Source organism: Mirounga leonina, unplaced genomic scaffold (assembly GCF_011800145.1).
Source record: "Mirounga leonina isolate KUSES-001 unplaced genomic scaffold, KU_Mleo_1.0 Mir_168, whole genome shotgun sequence".
In the NCBI taxonomy this organism is placed as follows: Eukaryota; Metazoa; Chordata; class Mammalia; order Carnivora; family Phocidae; genus Mirounga; species Mirounga leonina.
In genome coordinates, this window is record NW_023270426.1 from 39661975 (window position 1) to 39680231 (window position 18257).

Here is an 18257-nt window from a genome sequence, read left to right on the forward strand (position 1 = left end):
GCAGAGATGCTATTAGGACATTCCCACTATATCGTCCTCTTTTCTTTTTTCTTTCAGACTTCACCTTTCATTACACCCTTGTCATTGTAGGGCCTCAGCACCTTTTGTCTTCATTTCACTTGAGTAAGCATTTATTGAGTGCTTGGTGTGTTCCCAGTATTATGCTAGCTAGCGGAAAATATACAAGAAATATGTGATGTTCTCCCTGTCCTAAATAACTTTCTAATATTATGGAAAAGATAAGATTCACATTAAACAGCTAGAAAGCGCCTCAAAAGATTCTAAATCATTAATTTTTTACACTTTCCCACAAACATTTTAGGACTCAGTAATACATTTCATAATCCTACTAAGTTCCTCTTAAAATTTATGACCTACAGGATCCTAGCAATTCATACACAGTCAACTTATTTTTTCTTTGGCTATTTTTCAGCTTTTTAAGACACTGATAAGAAATAAAGGAATTAATGACTCGTACATGTCCTATCCTTAGCACTTTATCCTATAATGGCAAAAGAGAAAAATAAAAGGAGTAAGAATTGTGCTTTTCCTTATCACACTCCTCTGTCCTCCAGTTGACTTCACATGTAGTATATTAGGACTCCCCACACCTAACTGCCCTCACCTCCCACTCCACCCTGGCTCAAGCACATTGCTGCAAGCAAGCCAGTGGGTCACCCCCCACATATGACTCACCCTCTGGAGCCTCTGAACTGTCACATGTGCCATTACCCCAACCCAGAATCATAGCCTCACTCCTCTCTGCCAGACAGCATCTCTCTCCTATTTCAAAACTGCTCAACACTCCCATCCTCCAGGAAACCAGTCAGCAAGATTTGTTGAGCGCTCACAAATCTAGAGGGTGGAGGAAAGAGGGCTGGGACACACATTAAAAAAGACATAAAAACACTTATTAAGAAAACATTTAAGCAAGTAAGATTCTACAACTATATATAACTTTAATCAAAAGGGCTGAGGGGATGATTATTTGAATAGAATGAACCCTCCTCCCCTGGGACCCTTAAGTACTTACGTATTTCTCAATATATAGTTTCTGTAGGATCTAGGTTATTTTTTTTTTAACCCTGAGACTTTTTAAATTGGTTTCTATTACTTATGTGTATTTGTTTATACTTAAATTCAAAGTTGCTTAAAGGCAGAAACTGGCTTCTCCCACTGTCCTGTGCCAAAGGGGAAGGCTCAGTGAGTGTTGATTGACCCACAGAGATAAATGCACATTACAAAGAAGAACTTTCTGTTTTTTTATATGACTGGACAGGTTTAGTTTTATTTTGGATTCCTTGAATGTCTCAAAATATCTTTCAAATGTTTTGGGTTCAACCACCACACAAAAAAATGCTTTGCCAAGTCCTCTTCCCCTTATTTTTGAATCCATATGCATTTTTTAAGGAAACATGATCCATGTGTTTCTGATTCATTTACACTTAACTCATCAAGATGGTGTTTTGTAAGAGCAGTTTGATGCCCAATAAGTTTTTTTAACCTTTTTATAAGCCATTTAAGTCCTTTTTTATTGAACAGGAAAGTCATCTACAAATTTAAACCCAGAAGTTTCATTTGAATCTCATAACCCGCAGGATTCAAATTTACTTTCAACTTGGCAAGACCATTTAACTTCCCAAGGTTCTTCCTAGCCACTTGGTTCAGTATTCTCTCACTGTGAATTCCTCATTAGCTTCAGATGTCAATTAGTGTTTTTAAAATTGTCATTCTTGCTTTTGTTGTGATTTCATAGTACAATCTATGTTCTAACATCCTCATTAGAAAGTAAACAAATGGAAAAACTTTACCAGATGGTAAAATCACTGGTCAATGATGTTGACCACTTCTCCATCTGGGGAACAAAAATAAGTGGTAAAGGAAGGGTAAGTAAGTTAAGTTAAAGACCTAGTCTTCACCAGGTCTTCAGGGGGTTCATTTCTACCTTTAATTGCAGTCTCCTTAACAGAAAGTCAGAACTGTAAACTATGTACCTACACATTTTTCGTATTTGTTTTATTTGACATCTAATAAAATACCTTTCATGTTCAAGGCACTAAAGAGAATCCTACAGAATACATGGGACCCTTTTTATCCCACTATAGACTATAGAACTTTTGTAACCTGATAAGGAACAACATCCTTTCTGTTCATAAATGCACCCGTTTAACTTTATCCGGTCTCTAGTGATTTAGATCATCTCTCATAAAATATATTCCACTCAGAAAAGAAGTCTTGTATTCAAAATGATTTATGGCAAATATTATGAGTGCATGGCATGTGCATGTGTGTTATGCATAAATTACATGGTTACCAGACTATTTTGTAGGTCACGGTTACCGCTTTTCTAAGAAGTGAAAGTCAGCCAGTGCCGTACTACACTGTCAGGGTCTGTTATCTGAGGTAAAATGATTGCTTCTCAGACATTTTTATGTGTCCGCATGAGTGACCACACATTGAGGGATCATTTTCATTTTCTGTCAAGATAGAAACCATTACCAATTTGTTATGTTTTCTTTTACTTGGCAAACTGTTCTATTCGCATTTTTGGCTGAGCTGCTGTATTGGCATGGTATACAACAGACATTTGGGTACCATTCAGCAGCATTCTACTTTTCGTGCAAAAAAAAAAAAAATGGGGGGGAGAGAAAGAAAAGAAATATGATTCTATTGTAAACACTGTATATGGTGTTTGATAATTATTCCCAGATTTCACTGTCTAACAAGGCATTTAAATAAGTGTTATTAGTAGATCTAAGCTGAAATGCATGATAGAAATTTTTCACTCAAAATTATTAGGATTCTTCCCTTGTTGGGATATACGCTGCCAATACTTGGTGGCAGTGATGGCTCCCAGATTCAGTGTAGCCGCTAAAGTAGCCTCGTTGCCGCTATATTCCTTCATCCCACAGCATCGCGCTCTTGGAGCTATAGGATCCTTCTTCAAGCATGGATTTTCTAAAACCAATTAGATACATGGCAGGAGTCATCAGCCAACAGATTCATGTGACCATGTGGATGAAGTCCATATGCCATTTTGGGTTTGGTTAGATAAGGCTTGGTTAGCTCCCAAAAAAGTTTTGAGAGAGCTGTGTCTGACAAGATAATAGAGAGGCATAAAAAAGAAAGCCACCTGCTCCTACAGAACAAAATCAGCATTCCAAGGAGAGGAGAAAAATTAAATCTATGAGAGTAAAGTGCGGTTTTGTGAACATTTAACTATTTACTACTAAGTTCCATTGAAATTTTTTCCAGATTGTTAAATCTAACATTAACCTAATCCTTTACAACAAATATACGTGACAAAATAATAAACAGTATAAAGTCTGTCCACTTTGCTCCCTCCTTCTCTTCTCATCTCTCTCCCCCTACCACTTTCCATAGTACATACAGTATTCAGTATCATAAGAATTAGAGAAACACTAAAAATTGCAATGGTTGCCTCAAGTATTTTAATAATTATTTTTATTATATAAAGAAAAGATGTTCACTGTAGCAAAACCAGAATACAGACCCCTCAAAGAAAATAAATAAAAATCAACAGTGATCCCAACCTCAACAGTAAATACTATTAATTTATATCCTTCCAGATATTTTTATGCATATATATTTTTTTCACAGAAATGAGATCATATAATGCCATAATCTTATAACTTGCTTTCTTCCCTCAGTAATATACAATAAGTACTTTTCCTTGACATACATAACTTTATGATGAATTTTTATGTTTTTGTGTTATGGCCACATAGTCATTTATATGATAAACCACAGTTTACTTGATCAGCCCTATATTGCTGGATATTTAGGCTCTTTCCAGTTTTTATGATTATATACAACACTGTAATGAACATCCATGTGTCCTCATCATTGCCAGTTTTCTCCAGATTAATTCCAGAACTGGAATTTCATAGTCAGTGGGTATGCATATTAGGTTTCTGCTAAATATTTTCAAGTGGCCCTCCCAAAATGTCATTCCAGTTTATACTCCCATGTAAATATCATTTTTATGACTTGCTTTTAGGGCTGTTAGAATCTCAAGGATTAATTAAGATATTCTGCAGTACTTAGTGAAAGAGAATAACATTTTAGAAAAAATGCTTTGCCCTTGTAAAGTTTTAAAAAAAACAAACAGTCTGATTTGCTTCTGTTTTTAATAAAACTGGTACAAATTTCATCATGACTCCTCAGCATCCTCAGGTCTAAGTGGTTTTGTTCTTGATTCTGAAAAATTCTCCTTCCAAGATAATCTTATAGGTTAGAACTTTTGGATCTAGATTTTTGTTTGTTTGTTTTTGTTTTTCAATTTTATTACTGCACCTTGACTTGCATTAAAAATCAGTTTGTCCATTGGTCACAATTTGTGCTAGAGATTGGAGTTCAAGAACCAAGGTTTAGCATGAAGTAGTTTTCAAGTGTTCCTCTGGAGTTAGCAGAGCATAGAAGTAACAAGTACCGGTTGCCTGAGTGGCCAAAACTGTGAAAATTTAATAATGCAGACATAAAAGTAATTATTGACAGGCCCATTCAGAGCTCCTTAGAAGATACCATTGAAGGACATAGCTTCATCTCACTGGCAAAGCTTTAAACACCTTTTATATATAATACATACTGGAATTTGTATACGATGTAGTCATGTATTGAGTAAAGGATGCAGTAACTACAAATGAATATTTTAATTATAGTTGCCACTTCATTCAGTCAGGACTTTGCCAGGCATGGCTAATAAGTAAGTGTAGACAAACCCAAATACAGGTATAAAGCTGTGAGAATAGTGAAAGCCCACATTAGCAAAGTGAGAGATCTTCTTTACCCCTTAGCATTAGCTAGGGCACCAGGTCTCAAAAATTTTGTCTCTGGACCCCTTTATACTCTTAAAAATTAGTGAGGACTCCAAAGAGCTTTTATTTGTATGGAATATATCTATTGATTCTTACCTTCTAGAAATTAAAACTAAAAAACTTAAAATCACTAAAAATATTTCATTTTAACATAAAAGTTTTATGAAGAACTGTTGTATTTTCATAGAAGAAAATCTAGTAAGAAGAGTGGCACTGATTTACCCTTTTTTTTTTTTGCTTACCTTTTTTACATACCTCCAGTGTCTGATATAACAGGAGCAGCTGGGTTCTCATATCTGCTTCTGCACTCTGTTTTGACCCCACACATCATGTAGTCTCTGAAGAATTCCACTGTACATTCCTAGGATAAGAATGAAAAAGGCAGGGGCGCCTGGGCGGCTCAGTCGTTAAGCGTCTGCCTTCAGCTCGGGTCATGGTCCCGGGGCCCTGGGATCGAGCCCCGCATCGGGCTCCCTGCTCCGCAGGGAGTCTGCTTGTCCCTCTCCCACTCCCCCTGCTTGTGTTCTCTCTCTCGCTGTGTCTCTCTCTGTCAAATAAATGAATAAAATCTTGAAAAAAAAAAAAAAGAATGAAAAAGGCAAATAATGTTTTAGTATTCATACTAAAATCATTGCCATTGGAGACACAGAGAACCCCAAGTCACACTTTGAGAACTGATGGACTAAAGCATCTTTAGTCATTGTGTCATTGTTTCATGGTGGTTCTTTTTTATTAGATATAATAACCCAATCTATAGGTCCTGGGAAGCTTTATTCAACTTCCCAGTTTGTGATCCTTGTTTTCAAGCAGTACCAAAGTAATGCTTTCTGAATTAAATGTGTCCAACCTATTGGTCTAGACCTGCTTACAGCATAATTCTTACCATGCCCATAGCAATTCCAAACTGACCCTCAACTGTTGTTTTTTTTTTTCTTTTTCAGAAATGTTTTGTAATAGACCTTATTTTTTTAGTCCAGTTTTAGATTCACAGCAAAAGTGACCAGGAAGTGTAAAGAGTTCCCATATTCCCCTGCCTCCCCCTCCCCCAACACACAGCCATCTCAACTATCAATATCCCACACCAGAGGTACATCTGTTACAAATGATGAACCTACATTCACACATCATTCTCTCTCAAAGGCCACAGTTTACATTAGGGCTCACTCTCAGTGATATATATTCTAGGGTTTTGGACAAATGTGTAACGACATGTTTCCATCATTATAATACCATGCAGAATAGTTCCACTGCCCTAAAAATTCTCTGTGTTCTGCCTCTTCATCTCTCACTTTCTGGCTAATGCTGGCAATCACAGATGATTTTACTGTGTGCGTAGTTTTGCCTTTTCCAGAACGTCATATAGTTGGAATCACAGAGTATGAAGCTTTTTCAGGTTGGCTGCTTTCACTTAGTAATATGCAGTTAAGATTCCTCTACATCCTTTCATGGCTTCATAGCTCTGTTTTTAATGCTGAATAATATTCCATTGTCTGTATGTAGCACATTTTACTTATGCACTCACCTACTAAAGGGCATCTCAGTTGCTTCCAAGTTTTGGCAATTATGAATAAAGCTGCTGTAAACATCCATGTGTAAGTTTTTGTGTGGACATAAGTTCTGGGGTAAATATCAAGGAGCATGACTTCTATATCATATGGTAAGAGCATGTTTAATTTTGTAAGAAACCGCCAAACTACCATCCAAAGTGGCTTGACCATTTTGCATTCCCACTGCAATGAATGAGCGTTCCTGTTGTTTGACTCGCATTTGATGTTCTCAGTGTTTTGGATTTTGACCATTCTGATAGGTGTAGAGTGGTATTTCATTGTTATTTTAATTTGCAGTTCCTCAAGGACCTATGGTGTTGATCATCTTTTCACATGCTGTTTGCCATCTCTATATCTACTTTGGTGAGGTGTCTGCTAAGGTTTTTTGCTCACTTTTTTATCAGGTTGCTCACTTTCTTATTATTGAGTTTTAAAAGTTCTTTGTATATTCAGGTGTGTCTTTTGTAAATATTTTCTCCCAGTCTGTGGCTTCTCTTCTTATTCTCTGGACATTGTTTTTCACAGAGCAGAAATCTTTTAATTTCAGTGAAGTTTGTCTTATCCATTGTTCGTTTCATGGATCATGCCTTTGGTGTTTCATCTAATAGCCAAGGTCATCTAGGTTTTCTCCTGTTATCTTCCAGGAGTTTTACACTTTTGCATGTTGCATTTCAGTCGATGATCCATTTTTTAATGGAAGTATAATTAACATACAGTGTTATATTAGTTTCAGGTGTATGACATTGATTCAGCGGTTCTCTACATTACTCAACCACAATAAGTGTAGTCACCATCTGTCACCATACAATGTTATTACAATATTATTGACTATATTCCCTATGCCATACTTTTCATCTCTGTGACTCACTTACTTGGGTCTATGATCCATTTTGAATTATTTTTTGTGAAGTCTGTAAGGTCTGTGCCTAGGTTAATTTTTTTTCTTTGCTTTTGGAGTGTTTATATTTTCGCAGACTTTTTGGTTTTAACAAGTCTGCAGAGTTACTTTAATGTGCAATCTCATCATTTCTTTTAAAACAGCCTGTTAAGTATATTTTTACCCAATTATCAATTATTCCGATTAATAAGGTTATACAAAATAACTGACAGAGTAGAAGTCACTTATATTTGACTTTAAATATACATACTTTTTATGCTTTTTGATCATATAGTCTTCTACTGGTAGTAGGAGATAAAGGTGGCTCTGAATCCTACCAATTCATTCTTGAAGCAGATATTTGCATATGCTATATTTCAGGTACCCTGCTAGGACCTTAATGCTGTCTTCTCTTATTTAGCCCTCCGAGGGCTCATAGGTTAGAGACCAGCCATGGTGGACTTGTTTCTTACAACTCCACCAGATAATTAGAATTAGTCCCATTCTATAAATGAGGAAACTCTGGCCCAGAAAAGTAGGTTATTTGCCCAAGATCACACAGTAATAAATGGTGAGGGGTCACACTTAGGACCCCATCCTGCTTCCAGAACAGTGATTTCAACATGAAGAAATAATTAATAGAGTGAAGGGGGGAAAATCAACTTGACTTTCATAGACCTTTGATTCTAAATCATAATATCTGTCTTCTAGAGCTGGTTACAGCATATATCATCCATTCTCATGTTTGGAATACTTTCTACATTCCTTTAAAGAAATGCACCACCATGGGCGCCTGGGTGGCTCAGTCGGTTAAGTGTCTGCCTTTGGCTTGGGTCATGATCCTGGAGTCCCGGGATCGAAATCGAGTCCCACATCGGGCTCCCTGGTAAGTGGGGAGTCTGCTTCTCCCTCTGTCCTTCACCCCGCTTGTGCTCTCTCTCGCTCTCTCTCTCTCAAATAAATAAATAAAATCTTTAAGGAAAAAAAAATGCACCACCATGGAGGCTCTCTGTAATCCTACATGTTGAATTATCTTTTACTTATATTGCGAGCTGTTAAATCAGACTGCCTGAGTAAGCAACCTCTATTGCAAGCCTCAATTTCTTCACCTGTAAAGTGGAGATAACAATATCTACCTCAGAATTGTTATTAGAATTAAATGAGATAATTCATGTAAGGTAGTTGTAAGTTACAAAGTACCCGACTCTAAGGAAATGCTCAGGAAATATTAGGTGTGAGAGAGGGAGGGGGCGTGCATAGTACTGGGGTAATATTGGTAAGGCCTGACAAATTACTAAAGCAGCACAAAATAAACATTCTAAATTAAATTGACAAATTGTTATATAGTTGGCTTGATGTAATAATATCAAAGAAAAATAATATATAAAGAAAAGGCAAATGTTAATTTACCTCAGTTACGTTGTCTGTGACCAAGAAGGAATGTAGATAAATTCATTAAATATGCTAGTTGTGCTTAATGGTCCTATTTTAAAATCTCTTGAGAAAAGGAGAAAAGTATTGTAAAGCAGGTTCCTTAGCTGAATCCAGATTATAAAATCCTCAGGCTTCCAGGGTATACCTAATGTAAATTTAGCATTCAGAGAAAGAAGAGGAGAGTGGACAAGATAACCTTTTCTATGCTGGGAATACACAATCATCGATTATGGACTTGGACTCTCTCCAGAATTTATCTTTTTTTCTGTCTTTCTTTCTTTCCTTTTTTTTTTTTTTAAGTTGACAGCATTTTGAAACAGAGGAAAGGCCCTGTAGGCACAAGTAGTTCATTTTTATTGGAAAGAAAATTTAAGGAGCCAAGGTCCTTGGGATTAAGCACAATGTAGTAAAAAAGTTATTTCACAATGGGAGTTACAGATAGCAACCAAGCCAGTACAAAATGAAAGTTGCCATTGTACACAGGCAATCAAGAAAATATGAACAAAAGTTCTGTTACTTTAACCATATCTGGAAGTTAAATGATGCTTAAAGTGAGATAGAAAAACACAAATACTAAGATTCCAGGTGAAATTTAGTGAAAGAGGATGCAGAATTTGTATATAGTTGCTTGTATTTCTATAAAAACAATTTTGTGTCATTTCTTTCATAGAATGTTTAGATGAAATTAATACAAATTGTCATATTGATTTTTCAAATAACCTAATTTGTGTTTATAATAGTCAATATAAAAAACATTGAAAAAGGACAGGAAAGAAAAAAATCAATAGTAATTTCATACCTCACAGAGAATCATCATTAATGCTTTGGTCTGCCCTCATACATATATATATATATATATACACTTTCCTCAAGAATGGAAAAATTTATCCAGTTTTTCGTTGTAAGTTTTTCATGAGTGAATAATCCAACAGTTATATATTTTGTAAGTCCACTGTTATTTCCTTAGGTTAAAGGAAGTGAAACTGCTGAGTCAAATATTTTTTTTTATTTTAACAAGGAATAATTTACATATAAGAAGTTGCATAGTTCTTATTTGTTCATTTTAGTTAGTTTTAAAAATTGTATACACCCATGTAAACACCACCAAACACAAGATCTAGAACATATACATCACCCCTGAAAGTTCCCTCATGCCCCTTTCGACCAGTTCTTTCCCCAAAATCATTCTGATTTTTGTCAGCTCAGGTGTGTCTTGATAACATCTTTGCTAGATTGCATTCCAGAAAGTTAAATTATTTATACCTGTACCAGCAACACATGAAATTGCTGGTTTCTCCTTATGCTAAGTAATATGTATGTGTATGTTGTAATATATCACAGATAACAGGTAAAGGTACATTAATCTTGGCCAGTTTCTACTTTGTATTATTTTGTATTTCTTTGTTTACTGGTAAAGTTGAACTTTTTAGGGGTTCTGGGTGGCTCAGTAGGTTAAGCGTCTGCCTTCGGCTCAGGGTCCTGGGATTGAGCCCCACATTGGGCTCCTTGCTCAGCAGGGATCCTGCTTCTCCCTCCCCCTCTCCCTCTCCCTCTCCCTGAGACTCCCCCTGCTTGTGTTCTCCCTTTCTCTCTCTCTCTGTCAAATAAGTAAATAAAATCTTAAAAAAAAAAGTTGAACTTTTTAAAGATGTTAACTGGCCATTTATATTTCATCACTCTTGTGGTGGTTGTTAATTGTATATAGTATGATTATATATTTCTTGCTGATTTACAAAATTTCTTAAATATGAAGGATATTTTTGGTTTTAAATATTTTTACTAGTTTGCCATTACAGTTTGTGTGGGGTTGTTTTGTTTTGTTTTGTTTTGTTTTTAACATGGAGTTTTAAATGTGCATTGCTAAATCTGCCAATCTTTTCTTCATGTTTGTGGCCCAATGTCATTCTTTAGGTTTTCATAATCCCAGGATTATGTAAATACCTACTTATATCTTTCCCTAGTGTTTTTATAATTTAATTTTTATTTTTAATTGACATCTTTACCTGGAATTGATTATTTGGTATATTATGTTAAATTATTCTTGCAACGTTTTTTTCTATATTGCTAACTTGCACTATTGAATAATCCTGTGTTTTCCCCCCACTGATATTAAACACATCCTTTATCATAGAGTAAGGCCTTAGGAATATTTTGGGGTCAATTTCATTATTTTACATGGATTTTTCTGTCTGTTCCTGTGTCAGTACTTCACTACTAAATTACTGTAGCCATATAATAGTATTTAATATCTGGTAAGCAAGTTGGACCTTTATTGTTCAACACACATTTTTACACTAAAAGCTTAAGCATCTGGATAATGTGCTCCATTCGTATTTTCTCTGAGGTAACCACACCTGGAAAAATCTTAGACAACTGACCATGGAATCAATAAAAAGGCCCCATTATTTAACAGGTGGGCACTACCTGAATTTCAACCCTAGTGCCAAGAAGGAAATAATCAGTCTTTAGACAAACTCCCTACCTTCAAAGTAATGGAAAAGATTGCATGTGGAAAATAAGTAGCATGAGGAATAAAAAAGAACAAAATCTAGGATATTTGATTGCCATTTTATGGTATAGGTTTATAAATGTTTTTATGAGAAGTCTGATCAGAATTTTTTCCATCTCCCTGGTACTGAACAAAAAAGCACAAAGGATTAACAAAGTCATACAGTAGATAACATCTCACTTTTATTTTACATGATGTCAATCCCCAGGACATCTAGGATGGCCATATATAAATGCAAGCCACAAAATCTTCTTCCAAAGACATTCATTAATAATCTTCCTACTACCCGGGGCACCTGGGTGGCTCAGTTGGTTAAGCGACTGCCTTCGGCTCAGGTCATGATCCTGGAGTCCTGGAATCGAGTCCCGCCTCAGGCTCCCTGCTCAGCAGGGAGTCTGCTTCTCCCTCTGACCCTCCCCCCTCTCATGTGCTCTCTCTCTCTCTCTCTCATTCTCTCTCTCAAATAAATAAATAAATAAATAATCTTTAAAAAAAAAATAATAATCTTCCTACTACCTACCATTTTGAATTATTAACATCCCTTATCTTCTCTGGTATTGCAGATAACGAAGTTAAATGTAATAATAATGTTCCGTTCTTTGTGTGCTGGCCATGAAATTTAAAATGTCAGGCTTGGGCTGTTTTTTAGTAGAAATAAAAGTTATAAGAAGAAGCTAACCTTTACTGAACATGTACAAAGCACCAATCCTTTTTAAACCTATAAGGTAGATCTTATTCTTATGCCCAAATCATATGGGAAGAATCTGAAGCACAGAAAGGTTAAGTAATTTTGGTCAAGATGTCATAGCTAGGAAGTGGTAGTTCTCAAAAATAACTAATCATGCTTGGTTCAATAGTTTGTGTGTGTGTGTGTGTGTGTGTAATTTTATATTATAACAATTTCTCTAACTGAGCTAGCCTATATATTTTTTGCAGTTGCTTATAAAGAAGTGTTGTTGTTGTTTAGACTGTAGTAAGAAGGCCAAACAAGTGACTTCAGGACTTCATTATAAATTTTTGGTCAAAAATTGTCTATCCCCCTTAAAATCGTGGCAGATATTAAGTCCATGTCCCTAATATTATAAACCCTATATTATTTGAAGAATTAAAATTCAGAACATTATTTAAAAGTTTGTTTAACTTAAACTAAGAAGCTCCTCATTTAGCCACATTTACCCATAATTTTCCATGGGAATATGAAGAATAGAGTGGTTATGAATATGGGATTTGGAGTCAGACCTGATTTGAATCCCCATTTGGAAATTTACTAGCTGTGTGATTTCAGGCAAACTGTATAACCTTTCTAATCCTGTTCCTTAAACTGTAATCTGAGGATAATAATAGTACCTTTCTGATAGATTAGTTTGTGGATTAAATGAAATACTTTTTTTAGAGGATTTAGCAGGGTGTCAGTGCTCAACAAATGTTTTGTTATTCTTATTTTTGGTGTCATCATTGTTATTTTTTTAAATTAATTTCTCTGTATTTGTCAGTAGGTCAAAATGATGATTAGAATATATACCATTTCTATAATGTTTGACAGTTTTTATGACCTTTTCTTAATTAACCCATAATAAGTTGCAGTAATTAACTTTAGTTTCTGTCATAATTCTTTCTGAGATAAAATAAATTTGAGATTTGATATTTTTATGGTAAACAGTAATGCCTCATTAATGAAATATTGTTTTTTTTTTCCCTTGAGGCTGGTACTAAAAAAGTGGTGGGGTGGAGGGGATATCAATTAAAAATAAAATTTAAATATAATGCAAAAGAACATCATCACTTTAGAGGGCAGAGAATTATAAGTTCAGTGTAATGTAAATGTTTTTCTTCCATTCCTCTCCCTTAGCCAAGTTCTAAAGTAGTAATATGATTATATGGAAGGAAGGAATATGATTATAAACCTTGTTCCCTAATTAGTGTTCATTTTATAAAGGACTATAATGCTGCAGAAGACCAGTGAGATTCTTCATAAATAGGAACTTGTCAGAGTCACTGACCGTGGAAAGGTGGTGGTTTTATTTCTAAGCCCTCTGACCAATCCCTGAAGTCACCTCTTTTTCTGCCTTTTCCTTCTGTATAAAGAAAACTCTTCTGTATTGACTCTGCTCTCATACAGTTTGAATTGAAATAAATTTCTATCACATTAGGTAAGTTTGCTTTGTTCATGGATTTGTTCTGAGAGAGATGGGCAGATAGCCATGTACCCCAGCTGCTTGCTTATCAGGCCTTTTTGACTGAGAACTCCATCTTCCCAAGTTGTTTTGTTAGTTCACTAACCACAGATTAAATGTTACTGGCTGAGCAGTTGGTTAAACCCCAGGGCAGGTGTAAGAATGCGTATTACAGGCTTATCCCGGAAAGCTTCTTAAATCCTTCCACCTGTATCCTACTGAGTGTGAAGCATGTTAGATAGGCAAGAAAGCTGAGAAATTATTCCCACGCTGATGAAGATATTTTAAAAATTACATCTTTCACTTTTGCTCCAACAATACTCACTGTTTATTAAAAACACTCTATAAGTATTTTTTTTTCTTTTTAAATGAGGGAAACAAAAGGTTTTATAAGAGTTGGCTTTTCAAAACCCCAAACCAAGGGAGAAATATTAACATTCATTCAAAATTCAGAAGAAAGGAAGTTTTCCCATGTTAATGGTAAAGAGTAAAAGAAATTCCACTAGTGTTTATCTTTGTTTTCTTTTTCCATAAGCCAGCATCTTTCTTGGTTTACCTAATGTTCTGTTTTCCTATACTTTCTTCATTTGTATATCAAATATTTAATAATACATTTTTTTATTTTTTGTTACTATTGTCCTCTCTCTTCTAAGTTTTGGCCATTTCTGTCTGCATTTTTCTCTGCTTCCTTTAAGTCACTGTTTCTGTTTCCCATTTTGAGTCTTCTTTCATCCTTTTCGTCCTTGATTTCCTTCTCTTGTTTAGCCTCTTCTGCTTCTCAGTCACCTCTGTCCTGTGCTACCTGCTCTGCTGGACATGAAGACCCCAGCGACTTCACTTTCCTGGACTTTTATTTTACATACTTTGATCTCTGGCCTCATTCATGTTTTGTCTGTCTCTCTGTCTCTTCATATGAATTACTGTCATTTCTACTATCTAATTCCTGTTGAAAAAGACACACTATTTTCATATGTAGTGATACTTTAACTCTTTAACTTCTTAATTCCTAAAGAAGCTTTAACATTTGTGAAAAGAACCCTAAGCTACTTATAATCAGTGATGGAGAAAAGTTCTAAAATTAAAAGTTCATAAGGTTTTTACCTAAATATTACATTTTGATAGTTAAGATACTATCAAAATGAAATTTTAAAATCATCCAATTGATGTTTTAAAATATATTCTAGAAATCATAAGAAAATGTCAAAAGTTTAAACAAAATTGACGTTTACATTTTAAATAGTATCAAAAGTGAACACAGAATCACAGAAAAAAAAGAGTTTGTAATATTTGGGGTTGATAATGTCATTATTCTCTCTATATGGCGAGTTTTGATTAATTCATTTGAAGTAAAGCTAAAAGCTTATGATTTTCATATTAGATATACTTTCTTAAAATTGTAATAAATACCAAATGTTTAACATAGTTACCCAGATTCTGCAGAAATTATTTTGATCTTTATTTTTCATTAGCAGCAAAAGTACCTGTAACGGTATCTGTCATCTTTAGGCTTCCAAAGTTTCTAGACTATGAACTGGGAAGCAGGCTTCAGTTTGATAAATAAGTTCAATATCTTCTCTTTAGTTACTTATATGTAAAATAGAATGGAGGAAACCAGGTTATTTGCAGATCTAGAAAATCCAAAGTTATCCACCAAAAGTTCTAAGACTTCAGTATTGTGGCCAGATACAAAATAAATACACAAAAATCAATATCAGTTAATCAATTAATTAGTGCCCTGAAATAATCACTTAGAAAATATTTTTTAAAGATTTTATTTATTTGAGAAAGACAGAGAGCACAAATAGTCGGAGGGCAGAGGGAGAGAGAGAAGCAGACTCTCCACTAAGCAGGGAGCCCGACATGGAGCCTGGGACTGGATCCCAGGACCCTGAGATCATGACCTGAGGCAAAGGAAAACGCTTAACCAAATGAGCCACCCAAGCACCCTGAAAACATTTTTTAGTTAAGAAAATACAACCTGCTTTATGGCTAAATAGGTATACTATGTTTCTAGAATGCTTAATTTTTAACAAAAAACAAATCTCAAAATTATTTCATAAACCTAATATAATCCAAATAAAAATACCAGTTGAAGGAGGGAGAAAAATATGCAAGCAAAAAGAGCCAAGAAATTTTTTTAACAAAAAAAATAGGAAAGCATAACTTCTCACTCCTTAGGTATGGGCTATGCATAATAACTTCCCTCCAAAGAGTACAACATGGAAAGCTGGGGCAGGGGGCGTGGAGAATAACTTTAGAGTGGAGAAAACTGACAAGCACTCAGTGAGATGATCAAGGTCAACTTCAACATCATAAATCATGTTGGTAATATTTGCCTTTGATAAAATGTAATGAAAATCACACTTTGCATTGTGGTCTTTCTCCCAGTAGCCCATAGCCCACTCTGATCATGAGAAAAACATCAGATAATTTCTATTAGTGTAGGCATTCTACAAAATTCCGAACCAGTACTCCTCTAAACTGTCAAAGTGATCAAAACAAGGAAATTCTGAGAAATCACCATAGCCAAGATTAGCCTAAGAAAACATGGCAACTAATGTGATATCCTGATTGGGATCCTGGAACAGAAAAAGGGACATTAGGTAAAAGCTAAGTGTATTAGTCTTCTAGGGCTACCGTAACAAAATACCACAGACTAGGTGGTATTTGAAATAGAAATTTATTTTCTCACAGTTTTGGAGGCTAGAAGTCTAAGATGAAAGTGTCAGCAGGGTTGATTTCTAGTGAGACCTCTTTCCTTGGCTTGCAGATAACTACCTTCTTGTTCTATTATCACATGGCCTTCTGTCTGTGTGCATGTGCTCTTCATGGTTCTTCTTCTTCTTTTAAGGACATTAGTTCTCTTTGGATTAAGGCACACCTTTATGACCTCATGTAATCTTTCTTTTAATTGAGGTATAATTAACATATAATATTAGTTTCAGATGTGCGATGTAATTATTCAATATTTGTATGTATTGCAAAATGACATTTTATCTTAATTACCTCTGTTAAGGCCATATCTCCAAAGATAGTCATATTGGGAGTTAGGTCTTCAACTTATGAATTTGGGGGAACACAATTTAGTCCATAACAAGGAAATATAAATAAGCTATGGATTTAATAATAAGATATCAATATTGGTTCATTAAATGTAACAAATGTACCATACTAACATGAGATGGTAATAATAGGGAAAATTGATTTGGGGGTATAAGGGAACTGTCTGTACTAACTGCTCAATTTTTCTGTAAATCTAAAACTCTTGAAAAAATAGAATCTATTTTTAAAAATAAGCAAATTTTTAGAAATTTTTTTTAAGAGTAAGAAAGTAATGATATTTGCCAGTCAGATGCCAAAATTATGAAAAGAGAACTGTAAGAGTGCTGTTGAAAATACAGGTGGATACTTACATGGTATTAATGTGAAGAAAGACTTAAGTATGACTTTAAAGACAGAGACCACAAAGGAAGAGGCTGCTCACAATGACTATATAAAAAATTGTAAAGTTCTATATGGAAGGGAGAAAAAAAGGAAAGAGGGATGGAGGGAGGAAGAAAGGAGATAGGTAAGTAAAACTCAACAAAAAAACAAAATTAAAGGACAAATGATAAACTAGAAAAGGTATTTTCAATGTATGTGATGAATATAGATTTATTTTCTTAATATAGTAAAATTTCTCACAAATCCATAAGGAAAAGCTGAATATCACATTTTTTCAATGGGCAAAGGATATATACACACATATCACAAAAGAAGAAATACAGATAGCCAAATACATGGGAGAAAGGGAAAACAAAAGCTATTAAAGCAAAATAAGACACTCTGCCAATGAGGGTGTAAATTGATAAATCCTCTCTGGAATGAAGTTAGGCCATTCGTATGAAATACCTTAAAAATATACAAATCTTTGTCCCAAGAATTCTACTTCCAGGAATATATCCTAAGCATGAGTAAAGATTCTCTATTATAAATGATAGAAATATCTTAAACAAAAATAGGGAATCTATCAGCATGGGAAGCTTAAGAAGTAGAGCTAGGGCATGAGTAGATCAGAGAATTCAACCAGTGTCAGGAATCTCTCTCTTTTTTCTGTCTCCTGGCTCCATTTTCCTCTCAGTTGGCCTCATCCATCGACCAGGCTTCCCCTGGGGGGTGGGAAAGATGGCCGTCAGAAGCTCTAGGATCATGTTATGGTCAACCCAGTAGTTCTAGGAAATGTTCTTGAACCAATTCTGTTTGGCCTTTTCTAATTCAAATGCCCATGCCCTGATGTAATCACTGGTTATTCTGGGCAGACCTATTACATGTGTCCCCTTACTGGGACAAGGACAGGGGATGTCATCCCGCTCCAACAACATGGACTCAGAGTGGAGAAGGGTCATTTCTGAAAGAGAAAGAATTATGCTACCAAAAGAAAGAATACTGAACCAGCCTCTCCTCCCCAAAATTTCTACAAATAAGAAAACCCAAATTTTTCTTATTCACATAGATATTATTAGCAGCATTTTGTTTATAAAAGTGAAAATTTGAACAAGCCTAAGAATCCTACAACACAGGGTTGATTGTAAATTGTCTATAGGATGACATATTAGACATTTTTTTTTTAGATTTTATTTATTTATTTGAGAGAGACATTACAAGCAGTGGGGAGGAGCAGAGGGAGAGGGAAAAGCAGACTCCCCACTGAGCAGGGAGCCCCCAATGTGGGGCTCGATCCCAGGACCCTGAGATTATGACCTGAGTTGAAGGCAGACACTTAACTAACTGAGCCACTCAGGCACCCCCAAATACTAGAAAATAATTAAATGATGTAGAAGTATACTTATCTGGGGCATCTGGGTGGCTCAGTAGGTTAAGCGTCTGCCTTTGGCTCAG

General features: G+C 35.2%; 1 protein-coding gene across 1 annotated transcript in view; it reads left to right on the forward strand.

Moving 5' to 3' along the window:
- The window catches only part of CWC27 (CWC27 spliceosome associated cyclophilin), a 199771-nt gene that overhangs the window by 171528 nt on the left and 9986 nt on the right, over nt 1-18257 (forward strand). The gene's annotated exons all lie outside the window — the stretch shown is intronic.